Below are 12527 nucleotides of genomic sequence, written 5' to 3'. Positions count from 1 at the left end.
TTGTTGTGAAGCTAAAAGTATCCGCGTCAAGAATGAAAAACGATTTCGTTCATGTGGCTCCCTCTAAAAAAAATTAATAAAAAATATCAATGTATGCTCATTTGATCGCATTTTTAAAAACGTACCAATAGATGGCCCACCCTGTATATTTACCTAATAAGTTTTGGTGTGGATTTGGTTTGCAAGAAAATAATTTAATTCTTTGTGTCAGATATTAAAAGATAACAGTTTATATAAGGATAAATTTGAAATGGTTTGGAGCACGTTTTAACAGGTCCGTGTCTCGTAGTCGACTCTGACCTCACGTTCTCAAGTTCGGTCGCTCGCGTCTTTCGCGAACATTTTTCGTGCGCAAAATACTATGTTATTACCGCTATTGTTACAATTTGAAAGAATTAACTTTTAGATTAACTTTAAAGCCCATTCTACAATTGCGTAAGTGTAGTTGTAAATAGTTGTAGTTGTAAGAATTGATCAATCACTGTCGAATATGACAAGAATATTCAACTATGATTGGTCAATTCTTACAACTACAATCACTTACAACTACGCTTACGTAATTGTAGAATAGGCTTTAGATTTTCATGGAATTACTGTTTCATGTCATGATTAACGATTACATATTATATTATAAATTTCTACACCGATACACAAATTATTTCAACTCTGTTTCCTTTAAATGGCCGAAGAAATGTAAACAGTCGTTCGACACACGAAATTAATGCGTTTAAAAGGCTTATTGTCCATGTTTTCTTGAATAACGGGTCGTGTATACGTTCGGCTCTCCATAGTCGTGACAGAATCTTTGTATACGTATACTCTGTGCATGTGTGCCGCGTATACAGTTGGCTCTCCATAGTCGTGGCGATATAATCGCCACAAAGTAAATACTAATCGTGATTTTTGCAATATAGTATTTAATTTTTTAATATGATTTATGAATAATTTGTTTCAAGAAAATCGCTTACCTTTTTGTAAAATAGAAGCACTAACAATTATCAATAAATAAATTTATGTACAGATTGTACAGTTATATTCTCAATTTCTTGCAGTGAAGTCTCGCTCTAAGAAAGTGAAAATACAACCATCCTTTACTTCTTAAAAGAGAGTGATAATTTTCACTCTTTTTAGAGTGAATTTTCACTTCAAAGGAATAAAAATCTCACTTTTTTTTTAAGTGAAATTTCACTCCTTTGAAGAAAAGAAGTGAAAATTGTCACTCTTTTTCAAGAAGTAAAATATTCTCACTTTTTTTCAAGGATGGTTGTATTTTACTCCTTGGAGTGAGATTTCACTGCAAGAAATTTAGGGTATATATAGTAACACCAGAGTATTTTCAGAAGGAAACCGAATATATTAAAAATTAAAATTTTATTTTTAAAATACATTACGTGTACTAAAATACATTTACTTAGATGACGTCCAATTATAATTTAAAGATTTAAAAGTCCTTATCTAAGACTGGTCAAAAATTCTTTTAAAAAGCATGTTTCGACGAGCTATAATCAATAATAATTGGACAATGATAAGTAATCGCATTTTAATGCATGAAATGTACTTTTAAAATGTTATTTTAATTCGAAATATATTCGGCTTCTTTCTTTCCAAGAACTGCTGACGACTATTTTGTGCAACTCACTGTACATACTAAGTCCACACGGTGCTAAAGTTACATTATCGCACGAATTTGTGCTATCGCGATAATGAATTTTATCACTTCAAAATTGTTTTATTTTGAAATGAAAGTGTGTCAAACATTTGTGCACCTTGAAAAATAATTGCACAGCTATTCTTAAAAAATAAAATCTAAGTGATGTATACGTATCTTTGTATTCCTATTCATTCTTTTTATTCTAACTCAAGTAGCGACTTTAATTTTCCTTAAACAAATAATGAAATTACAAAATTACGCCAATTACAATCAAATTTATGCACGTTATCTAATTAAAAAATAATACTATTTCAAATATTATATCTTTTTGTTTTAATCCAAAATTAAAAAATATTTAATACAATTTAACTCTGCTATCTTAATTTAATGTGATTAGATATGGATGTCATATATATATATTAGCAGTACCAAGTTTTTCAATATTTTTGAATTGTGGGTTAAAACGAAATATTACTATTTGTATTTAAACAGTATTATCTTTTATTGAAAATTCGAAAAAATATATCACTTGGGTTGAGTTAGATAATATAATGTCCATGAATTTGTTTTAATTGACGCAATTTTGTGATATTGGAATAGAAAGAATAAATTGAAATACAGAAATATATATTCGTATCACTCCGTTTTATTTTTCAAAAGTAATTACAATGAACAAATTTAAATGTAAACGTGATTGAAATTAAAAACACAAAGTTTTGTTTGAAAGGCATAAACCACAAACGCAAAATGTCAGTAGCGATTATTATAAATTTATGTTTGATACAAATAATAATTTATTATTATTATTATTTGTATCAAACATAAATTTATAATAATCGCTACTATAATCGACACCTTGCGTTTGTGGTTTATGCCTTTCAAACATAATTTTGTGTTTGTAATTATAATGATTATTTTTTGAGGAACTAGTGTGCTTGGCACTTTTTGATCTTTTTTTTTGAAAAGATAATTTTGTATTTCTTTTTTATACTAAATTTATTAGTTAATAAAGATCGCAAAGTTTAAAAAATAAAAATAATTACATTATCTTTAAATATTGCTTTTCAAAAATCTGTTGAAAAACAGCGCTCTTTGCTTTAATAGCACACTTGATTCGTTAAAATTTTTCTTCTCTGTGACAATATCGAGATAATAACTGATAAAACTTGTCATCATAGCTAAATAGCCCTGGCAATAAGTATAGTTTTACCTGCAAAGTCTCGAAGAAGTTTTGATATTTGGTATAGTAATTTGATGCCCTTATAACAAATTTACATTTTGCCATTAAAAAATTGACGCGCCGACGCCGCCATATTGGAAAAGTCAAAAATCGGTGTCGCATTCTAGGTGTGTCTGTCGACACAAAAATACTTCTATAACAAATTGTAGAGGAGAAAATTTCCTACAAATTATGTCGCATAATTTTTTTTGTCAGATCAATAGTTTGTCCGTAACAATCTATCAAAGTGACGTAAATTTTTTAATAATACAAAAAATACTTTTTTCCACACTATCTAAGAGGTAAAATATAAGGCGCGTTTTTTTTACATGGTTTTCTCAGTAGATCTACTCCACAGCAATAAATTAATTTTATTTTTTGTGTACCCAATGGACCGGGTTTATTGATTTCGCAGACAATGTCATCAGAAATTAATTGTTCTTTTTTTTCTTTCGAGCAGTAAAAATAATAGGAGTGATACAGTGAATATCACCTATGACGTGGAAAGTATTGAATCCATCTAATGTTTGCGTATTGAAATCTGCGTTGTTGAAAATGAATTGAGGAAATGCCTTTTCGTCAATCTCGAGTCGTGACCGCATAGCTGTTGATTTTTCAAAAACTGCTTCTTCATATGAAGAGCAAAATATTATCAACGATGATAATATAATATCTTTAGTAGTTACGTGGGTGCGTTTTTGAATATAAATGCCGATTTGCAATGACAACAAAATAAATAATTTGGGTCTTACGGTAAAAATTACACAATGTGCAAAAACAATGCACTTTTTTTTCCATTTTGCCACAGAGCCACGTTTCTTAAAATGATATTTTCGAGTAATATCCGTAATATTTCAGGCACAACGGTTTGAATCAAACACAATCCATCAAAAAATTATCCGATGGAGGTAGTCTCGTAATAAAAATTGAATATCTTCCAATATAATCGTTGCCGCCACTTTCACAATATGTTTTCGTTCCTCCTTAAAGTCGGATACTTTCTGTTCATACCATGCTTCTGTTAATATTTTATAGCTGGTGTATTACGGAAACACATATACCTTTATCATCCACAATTTCTTTATAAACAATTCACACGGGATGCCATGATAAAATCATGAAAACGAACAGTAACAACACGATGCTAGAGTCGCATTGAACAGCCATCTACAAATTCGGCACGGTCGTGGCCATAGACTTATACAAAGACGGAGCACAGAGGCATCGGAGCACAAAAGTAATGAGCTTTTTGGAGATAAGAAAGGGAAATGAAGCTTATCATATTGTGAGCCATACTTATGTATGAATGGCACGCTATTTGTGTGCATGTATATTTTGTGAGCCATGGCGAGGTGGTCGAGGCAGACGTACGTATACTAATGTGAAGGGAGCCCCTATCTTAGGCAGTCCCTTAGGACAAAATACCCAAAAGACGGACTTACTGCCTGATTACCTGAGGCCTGATTGAACCATTACTACACATATACTCGTGTAGTGTATATGTGTAATGTAGAAAACGTGGAAAAAAGTGTTTTTAGTATTATTGAAATATTTGCGTCACTTTGAGAGATTGTTACGGGCAAACTATTAATCTGACAAAAAATTCATTCAACATAATTTGTAGGAAATTTTCTCCTTTACAATTTGTTATAGAGGTATTTTTGTCGACAGATACACCTGGAACGAGATATTTGTGACAAATTGATTTTCCTCCGATTTTTTAGAGCCATTTTTCCAATACGGTGACTCCAGCGCGTCAATTTTTTGAAAAATGTAGATTTGTTATAAGGACAAATTACGTAACTATATCAAATATCAAAACTCCCTCGAGACTTTCCAGCTAAATCTCTTTTTAATTCCTTATTGCATGAGTTAAAAGGAAACTCAAGCTCTATAAAGCTAGCAAGACCAAATCAGTAGAATCAAATTCTGTCGGAATTTTTAATACTTATTTTGTATTAAATTGTACTATTAATGATAATTTTATTGTGTACTATTTTGAAAAAAATCGTGACGCTGTTAGCTTAATATTAAGCTAGCAGAACCAGTTTAAAATAAAAGAAAAAAAGAAAAATAATATCATAAATTAATGCCGGTGTGAAGTTAGCACCCCATTTTGAAAAAATCGATATTTTGTACACAATTCCGTTTGCACCCACAATAGTTCTACAATTCCTGCTAAGTTTTAACAATAGTTCCGCTGATTTAGCTAAAAAAAAAAAATTTTTTTTTATAAATGGGGATGCCAACTTCGCGTGGCACCCCAAGTATCGCAGAAATTATTTTTTATCACGAAATTCCAAAGTTCTCGAAGAGTTCTACAGTTCCTGATAGGTTTCAGCGATAGTTCCGGCCTCTAGTATTTTTAAACAATTTTTTAAAGTGAGAGCCAGCACCCCATCGCAAGAGTAAAGTACCGCGTAACGGTCAGTTCTCGCCGACTTTTTGCTATTTTACTACAGTTCTACGATAGTTCTAACGCTTTCTGTAGATTTTGCAAAGAGTTCTGGCCTCTACGTATTTTTAAACAATTTTTTTATGTCAACGCCAGCACCACATCACAAGAGTAAAGTACCACGTAACAGCCAGTTTCCGCGGACTTTTTACTATTTTCCTACAGTTCTACAATAGTTTTAACGCTTTCTGTAGATTTTGCACAGAGCTCTGGCCTTTAAGTATTTTTAAATAAAATACAGAAAGCGTTAGAACTATTGTAGAACTGTAGTAAAATAGCAAAAAGTCGGCAAGAACCGTTACGCGGTACTTTACTCTTGCGGTGGGGTGCTGGTTCTCATTTAAAAAAATTGTTTAAAAATACTTAGAGGCCGGAACTGTCGCTGAAACCTATCAGGAACTGTAGAACTCTTCGAGAACTTTGGAATTTCGTGATAAAAATTAATTTTCTCGATACTTGGGGTGCCACGCGAAGTTGGCACCCCATTTATAAAATTTTTTTTTTAGCTAAATCGGCGGAACTATTGTTAAAACTTAGCAGGAACTGTAGAACTATTTTGGGTGCAAACGGAATTGTGTATAAAATATCGATTTTTTCAAAATGGGGTGCCAACTTCACACCGGCTAAATTAATAGGATTGAATTTGTACTAATTTGTACTACCATAAAAACAATTATATACTTTTTTAATGAGCATTAAATTAAGCTAGATTTGTAACAAATTTTCTTTTCGTTTGTATCTTAAGGGGTTTAATATAAAGGGAAAAAATGCTAGCACCCTATATTGAGATATTTTAAATCTGCAAACAAGTGCTATTTCGAATTTCTTTGTACTCTTTTTAATCTGAATTAAATAGCACCGAAATTTCAAATCTATTTGCGGTTTAAAAATATCTTCAGAAATAACGAAGTTAACTCTTCCCCCTATTTTGAAATTTCAATATAATCATCCCCTTAAAGATACAAATGAAATAAAAAAACGGTAAAAACAGGTACAAGTGATGCCGAATTAGATGATATTTCTCTTTCTCGCGGAAAAGTAGTAATGTCTCAAAGTGAGGTAATAGTATTTTTTCCAAATTTAATTTTGATGAATCCTATGAGGTAAAAGAAGATGGTATAACAAGTGCAAACCAAGTTAATTTATTGCATGTTAAAAATTTCTTTTTTTAAGTTGAGTGTCGGGTTCACATCGGTTTTGTCGTTCGGGTCGCTAAAATGTAGATTGTAAGTATATACTAATAAAGTCATTTTAAAGAGAAAAAATGATGTAAAATATTACCTAACTTACTTTCAATGGTATAAATTAGTATAAATTCAGTTTTTGTTCATTTTTGCCCTTGTGTTATTTTTTTTATGATCCTATATCAGTTTAAGTATTAAACTAGCATTTCTTGGGAATGATACATAATATCGAATTGTTTTTGGTAGTGCAAATTAGTACAATTTCAATCCTATTGATTTCTGATATTTTTCTATTTTTCTTTTATTTTGAATTGATCCTGTCAGCTTAATATTAAGCTAGCTGCGTCACGATTTTTCTCGAAATGGCACATAGTACAAAATTATCATTAAATGTACAAAATTCAGTATAAAATAAGAACTAAAAGTTCCAATAGGTCCGATTTGATTCTGCTGATTTGGTCCTGCTAATTTTATACAGCTGGAAAATCATGGCACCGAGGATACTCCAGGGTATCATATTTCCCGAGGAGAACTTTCGGATTGGAACACAACACGCGCACGGGAATTTCGTACGGTCGTAAAACGTCACCGATGTACAACTCTTCTCGTAATATCGAGTAACAGCGTTCGTTGTGCGTGTGCGATATACGTGCGTATGTACGTACATAAATACCGGTGTTCGTGCCTGTATTTATCTCTGGTTGCTGGGAGAGCATATGGCGCCTGTAACCGCGCGCTTATGCGTGCTCGCGTATGCACGTAGGTGATAACGCCGTGGTCGCGTACCTAACAGTTAACGCAGACGCCTTTGGCGTATTTAACGTAGACCATAGGAGGAGGCGCGAAAGGGGTGGTCTAGTGGGATGTCTGGTGTTCATTGCAACGTAGGCTACGCACGGCTGGCTGCGGCGTTAATCTCAGAGCCAATGTATCGCGCCATGAAACTTCGTTAGCACGTCGGATTGATTACGCTGAGGACGCGGATGAGGACAGAGAAGACTATGCGCGATACCTGTAACGACCCGGCACGTCGTAAGAGACAGAAACGCGTTAACACGGAGCAAATTATCGACCGTAAAAGTGGACGCGATGTTTTGCGACGTATAATTAAGCTTGGAATGCATATGCGGTATGCGTCGATGCACTCAACTGGCTTCGGGGGGTTTCTTAGTATTTCCTCGCGAGCGCTTATCATGCAGGAGGCAGTGTCGGGATAATTAATAATAAGCAGAATAGTGTAGGCAGGTGCTTCGTATAGATAACCATAATAGATAACTGTCAAGAACATGATTAAATTAACGAAAATTGTTTCTTTTTTTATTATTTTATGCAGATTTATATGTAATTTTAGGCTTTTTGATATTGCGGGACGAGATTTTTATTTTATCATACAAAAATTTGTTACAAAAATTCGTATATCCGTGAGAACGATACGAAAAAGAGATTGTAATGATAATAATCTTGGTACTCGGTGATCCATAGCAGAAAGCTGACAGTTTAATGCAGAACAGTTACGTTTGAAAGTAACCTAAGTAGCTGGTTCACCTGTTCGGCCAGACACGATCAACGATAAGCAAATGTGGTCTACACGCTTGATGGATTTCCGTATCAACCGATATATGTTAACTAGTGCATGGCTTATGGATTTTTAACGTCTTCCCGAAATTATTGTCGCCAGCGACGATTGCGTAACGTCGTAAAGGCGTGACTATGAAAAAAAGCTCGTGTAACAGGTTTTCATCTACGGTGAAAGGAAATTCCGTTTCCGCGGCGATGCGTTGCACGCATTCGAATCAAGATGAGACTCCATCTAACGCGGAAAAAATCCTCATAACGAAGATAAAGCGCATCGTTGCCTTGATGAGCTCATTCTGATGACTGCGTATATTTAAACGAAAAATAACAGAGAGGTATAAAGATTAATCCATTAATCCAGGCAGACTAACAAAATGTTTGTCTTTCTCCCAGAAATCTTTTATAGGATTTTATTCACATTATTTATAATAGGAATAACAGTGAAGTATCGTTCCTCCTATGATTTTTCGGCGCAAACCTGATAAATTGTAATTAATGGATTTGACAGGTATATAAATTTCAATAAGAATTTTAAGCATAGTGGCGAAATGGAGCAAGGGATGTCGTACGACCTCTCGCGTTTCTCGAAAATGACCTTTGAAAATTTTCTCGGAATCCCCCGACTTTCCGCACCCAAGTTTACCTTCTCACTCCGTCATCGCTGCTCTTTGAAACTTCTGTTGAATCGCGCTCCATCCCATCCTTCCACCTTCATCTTGAGTGCGCTCTTGAACCTCTTACTTGATCTCGGTTTCTTACTGGTGGCGTTGCCATTACTTCCCTGTTTTCCCGTCTTGAAATTCCTCCTGGCTAAAAAGTTTGGTTCGTAAAACAAACAAAACTTCGATTCACCGCTCGAGATCAAGGACGAAGAGAGAAAATTTATTATGTTTCTTCGAGATTCCAATGTGTGATTTCAGGTATATTTATGGAATACGCTGGACCTTCTGATATTCTGAAAATTTTGACCACAAACTTTATCGCACGTATCGAGAAATGTAAGATTCGATAATTTCTTTTATTTTGTCGCCGCGTTAAAAATTTTCACTCATTACTTGCCAAATTTATTAGTTAAATTCTGCCAAGTTTGGAATAATGATACATTAAAAAAATCACAATCCGTAAAGAATACATTGTTATTATACTATTCTTATTAAATATTATATTATTGATTCTATTTCCAAAATGAATCTATTATCGTGACTTCTATTTCAATTTCGTTAATATAAAAGAATGCGATAGCTATTCCTGAGGCAATAATGCATTGATAATGCATTATTACCTCAGTATAAGTTCGGAGCGTCTCACTTTTGCTGGCATTACCATCTATATAGCGACGGTAATCCATCATCCTGCTGAAGATGTCTTATTGCAGGAAAGCATTATGAACGATATCTATAAATCATGACAGCACATTTAGACCGGCAGCAAGTGTTTCCATGCGAATTCATGTCGGCACAAAAGTATTCGTTGATGCCGCGGAAAGTTCTGAACTCTATTTGTAGAATGCGTCGGAGGTGGAAGTCTGAAAAACAACGTATTTAGTTTCAGTAAAAGCAGTCGATCGGTCGATTGCAACGTTTCTGAAAAATGCAACACGCTTCTGTCGTCTATGTACATACATAGAGATAAATTACATACGTGACTCATTGCTGAGATCTTCAACTATTTTTAATTTGTTGTTAACGTTCCATTTACACTCTGCGGAAAATATCATTAATAATATAAGATTGTATTCTTGGAGACTGAATTATAGAGATAAAGTTATATAGAGAGAGATAGAGAGCCAGAAAAAAAGTGGAACTTTTCGCAAGATCGAAAGATATCCCAAAAATTCATTTTATTATTGACTACCGTTAATTCATTAGTATTCACGGTATTTGTTCGACGGAAAAAATATAAAACGTGAAGAGAAATGGCCGTATTTCATGGGTCGTTGATCAGACATTTAAAGAAGGATGAGCTGCCGCTCAGCCGGATCTTGAAATAATATATAGAATAAATTTGCACCTTGGTTAACAAAAATGTAGTAATTCACGATCTCGCCGTCTGATGGCTATATCTAAAAGTCATTGGTGGAACGTAAAAAAAAAAGGAAGAAGAAATATGGTCCCGTGCAGGTTCCTGCCATAATTGAATTTCACACGAGAGGAGTTAGACGTTAATTCACGCTTCGTGCTATGAGAGGAGGAGGAGACGACGACGTTGGCTGCAACGGCAGCGGCAGCGGAGCCACTCGTAAGGAGAAAAGCATGGAGAGGTAGGATCGACGTTGATTGAAATCCAACGTTCGCTCGTAGACCTGGTTTTATTTTCGAGATCGTCGATGGGAGACCAGGACCTTCCTCGTCAGTCAGTACAGAGCCTCAAGAAGAGAAAGGAATTCCATTATCCCAGAGGACCGGATCTCCCTCGGCCAGAAGCGGATTCCCCGATCTCCTCTACCCTTTCCCTTTCTTTTTTCCTTCTACCAGCCAGCCTCCCGCATCTTCGCGAATAGCCCTCCCGCCGCACGATATACCTCATTTCCTTTATCCACCAGCCTTTCTCACGACCCCGCGATTTGCACCCACTGCTGCTGCACCCGCAGAACAGATAAAAGCTGCCGGTCCGCTGCTGCTCAAACTCGACAAATTGCGTGTCTATTTTTTTATCGGCAAACGCGATCGACATCGATTTCCTCTATTTCCAGGATGTTGAATTCCACATGAATTGAATTGTGGCGACTACGCCACATGATGGTACGGCGCTCGTACGGCAGTGCTGTTTAGTAGGAACGTTCTGATAAAGCTATATCGTGTTTGCTAGATGATCGAACTCGGTAGATTCGAGGTTCGAATAGGGATAGTGCTCATGTTGTGTTACGTAATTAATGCATATAGATGCATACACGTTTATAGACGTGGTTATTACATTATGATAGTAATATACCGTTATTACCTACACCAATATTCTAGTTTATTTAGAATTATATATAATTTAATAAGTCACATATATATTAACTCTTATCTTCTACTCCTATACTTATGTATTAACTGTTATTTATTAACTCTTATACTTTTTCTTCTTGAATATACAACAAGCGGGATATAAATGCCTTAAATGGTCAAGCTGGGTCTTAAATATTTAAATAATAATTTGATGTAAATTTGTATACAAGTAGTCGTTTAAATTGCGCGTCGAATTGATTTTTTGGTCTTGAAACGCAAACCCGACCGAACTACAATAGTATTCATAAATTAAATTGACTAGCAATTTAATAATTTGATGTTTATAAACATCTTAGAAAGATCTTAATGATGCCGAATAATATATTAATCCTTACCTTACTAACATGGGTCACTAGTGACCGAGCGATTCCTGTTTGTGCAAATTTCTTTGAGTCTTTCGGTAATTATAAATTATACTACATATTTTATTATTTTCCAAAATGAAGTGTCAATATTTATTCTAGAAAGTTGAAAGTATGTTGGTGAATTTTTAGAGATTTTTTTAATCATTCTGAATAGATGAAAAAAACGGATGGACCCATGTTTGTAGGGATGAGGCACCAAATTGTATCTAGTATGGTATGTGTTAAAATCTGTAAATAATTTTATTGCGAAAAATATCTCGGCCGAGGATCGAACCCGGATCTCTTTGCATTCCGTGCGAGTGTCTTCACCGTTAGACCACCGTTGGTATTTTAATTGAGAAAAATTCTTTACAATATATTCATTTTTATGAAAGTTATAAACAATCAAATTAAGTATGCCATACTCAAAGTGTGTCGTTTCTGTAGTGTGGCACCGAAGAATTAATTCTGACAGAAAATTATTAAGAACGATATACTTTCTGTATAGCTGTATAATATAATAGTTATTTATGTATGTGACTGTAACGAGATTTAAAAATGTTGAGGCTCGTTAAATTTTTATTACTCGTATTTATGTTTACTTCCTCCTACTTTAGAGAACACGTAGCTATTCTTATTAGCTATGTTGCTACGTTTAACATATTATCACAATTTCTTGTATCGTCGATATCAGTATCGTCAGCATGCATAGTAGCTAAGGTCCGTATATTTTACACTTTTGAGTATATTTAACGTTTAACAGCAGAGCTGTAATCTTTCTTGGCACAGCCATCAAAGCCTCGTATTATCATTTTCCATTAGTATCATTCCCGATAAAAGGATCGTGACAAGAATCGGAGATTATCAGTTCCTTACCTTCTAAAAGCCACTGAATAATTCGACGCCTCGCTTTGCCTCGTACTGGCACTTGCTGGATAATTAAAGAAAATCGATCGTCCAGCATCCCGTCTGGAATCTTCTGCTGTATTATTTCACGTTCGAGGCATCCGATCGGATGGCGCGGTCGAACGGAAAATGGCAGCATCCGTTAAAAAGTAACACCATAATGATGTATCTTTACCCTCTTCTCCGTGCATTTTATATTTAAA

The 12527-nt window shown here is 34.5% G+C and overlaps 1 protein-coding gene across 1 annotated transcript in view; it reads left to right on the top strand.

Moving 5' to 3' along the window:
• Positions 1 to 12527, top strand: part of GckIII (Germinal centre kinase III) — a 128951-nt gene that overhangs the window by 23793 nt on the left and 92631 nt on the right. The window lies entirely within an intron of this gene.

The sequence above is a fragment of the Trachymyrmex cornetzi genome, unplaced genomic scaffold (assembly GCF_001594075.2).
Source record: "Trachymyrmex cornetzi isolate Tcor2-1 unplaced genomic scaffold, Tcor1.1 scaffold109, whole genome shotgun sequence".
NCBI lineage: Eukaryota > Metazoa > Arthropoda > Insecta > Hymenoptera > Formicidae > Trachymyrmex > Trachymyrmex cornetzi.
Note: the sequence above shows the minus strand (reverse complement) of the source record. Positions and strands in the feature narration are given on the sequence as shown.